Source organism: Notothenia coriiceps, unplaced genomic scaffold (assembly GCF_000735185.1).
Source record: "Notothenia coriiceps isolate Sejong01 unplaced genomic scaffold, NC01 NC01_scaffold00019351, whole genome shotgun sequence".
NCBI classification, from domain to species: Eukaryota; Metazoa; Chordata; class Actinopteri; order Perciformes; family Nototheniidae; genus Notothenia; species Notothenia coriiceps.
The window spans coordinates 118,922-121,013 of NW_011352052.1; the positions used below are offsets into that span (position 1 = coordinate 118,922).

The following is a 2,092-nucleotide window of genomic DNA, read 5'->3' on the forward strand; positions in this document are numbered from 1 at the left end:
AGACTAATTATTACAGGCAATCATTTCGACATAAAATACCCACTTCCTGCTCGCCGCTCTCCTCCCCTTTCTCCCTCATTTTCTCCCGCCCACCTATGTTATGCTCCTTCAGACACATAATGACACACACACACACACACACACACACACAGTAATTTCATTCCTTGAAGTCCATTTTGTGGGGAATGGTTATTTCTTTCCGAGTGCGACCTTGGGGTCTTTCCTATAAGCACGTGCCTGCAAACTCTGTGTGTGTGTGTGTGTGTGTGTGTGTGTGTGTGTTGTGTGTTGTGTGTGTGTGTGTGTGTGTGTGTGTGTTGCTATTTTGCCTTGCCAAAAAAACAGAGGACTGATTTTATAAAGACATTGATTTTTACCCCGCTTTCTCTTTAGTGGTATTTAATGGCGTGGCTGGCGGCTTCTCATTTGCTAAACTAAATGTGAAGCACCGTTGTGGTTTTGTGAATGCTGTCAACATTCAGACCACAAACAGTTATTTTCAAAGACCTTAAACTCTAGAAAGGCGGTCACCTGGTTCTATTGTATAATGTAAGAAACCATGCATCCATGAGCCATAGGTTGTTATTATTTCAGCTCTGCGCACAATCACAAGTCGACAAATGGATAAAATCAGTAGATATATTAAGTTCCTTTTGTATTTTTGTGCGGTTTTGAGGCTTTATTAAATGGATGAGAGTTAAGAGAAATTAGTGGAGAGCAGGATGGAGATTGATATCAACTTTTGACTCAAACTTGTATCACAATTTTGATAACCAATTGTTGAAGTTGTTACAAAAACAACATTCGCTTGGGTCGACGATACCAAGAGTTGAGCTCATAGTGCTCGATTACAAACCCTTACGGTAATCAGCACCTTCTTGAGTTGGATGACCCTCTGCTTTTACCCCCATGCTGGGTACCCTGCAGTCCAGTTGGAATCCCTCCTTTTCAGACAGTGTGCAATCAAGTCCTATGAGCTCAACTCTCCTTCCAGACTCTGAAATGTGAGATTTAGAGGCTCTTCTCTACTTAAATCAGAAAGAATAAAAATTGGTTAAAGAACATTTATACTTTTTTGTTGTTGTAATCCAGTCAATCACAGCAACACACAGGAACACGGTGTGTGTGTGTCACATGTTCCTGTGTCTAGCCCTTGCTCTGCTACACCAAGCTCATCCCAAGTGTATGTTGTGATGAACACACACACACACTCACACACACACTCGCATTAGTCTTGAGCCCAGCTGTGAGTGACTTCTGCCGAGAGGCAATTCCACTGTAATAAAATCTATAGGGGTGGTGGTGGTGGTGGGGGGGGTTTTAATCCTCAGTACCACACTCTCACACCACCTCCACCGCCCTCTCTCTCCCACTCCTCGCCGTGCTTCTCCCTCTCCTCCCTCGTCCCTCTTCTCCTCAACTGACTGGCAATGATAAATGAGTCAATTATGTGTGTGTGTGCGTGGCGCTGCAGAGAGGGAGCGGATGAGGCCGTTATTACCTGTTGCGGCTGGGGGTAATGTTGCGGTATTAATCATATTCTAATTTTCTTCCGCCAAACGACCATCCCCCCCTCCCACCACCACCACCTCCAATGTACCACCAACAAGCTCCCCCCCCCCCATCATCTATCAACTGAGAGAAAATTAGAATATGATAATACCCGCAACTACCCTCCAGGCCGCACCAAGGTATAATTGCTTACTCTGTCGCCCCGGCACAACATACCGCTCTGCGGATCGCCACGAGTCAAACACACACTATCATAATTGACTCATTTATCATTGCCGAGTTCACGCGAGAAGGAAGGGATCTAGTGACTAGAGCCTCTCGTGAGAGGGGAGGAGGGAGAGGGAGGCAGCTCCGGAGGACGAGCGTGGTGGGGGGAGGGATGGAGTCGAGTGTTGAGAGGGTGGTGGAGAGTGTGTACTGAGCGATTAAAACCCCCCCACCACCCCCACCCCTATAGATTTATTACAGTGGAATGCCCTCTACTGAGTTTTTTGGCGCTATGAAGTCACTTCACAGCTGTCTCAAGAACTAATGCGAGTGTGTGGTGGTGAGTGTGTGTGTGGTGTGTTCATTCACCAAC

General features: G+C 46.3%; 1 protein-coding gene across 1 annotated transcript in view; it reads left to right on the forward strand.

Annotated features, from left to right (window-relative positions):
• efna2a (ephrin-A2a) overlaps positions 1–2,092 on the forward strand; it is a 47,794-nt gene that overhangs the window by 10,449 nt on the left and 35,253 nt on the right. The gene's annotated exons all lie outside the window — the stretch shown is intronic.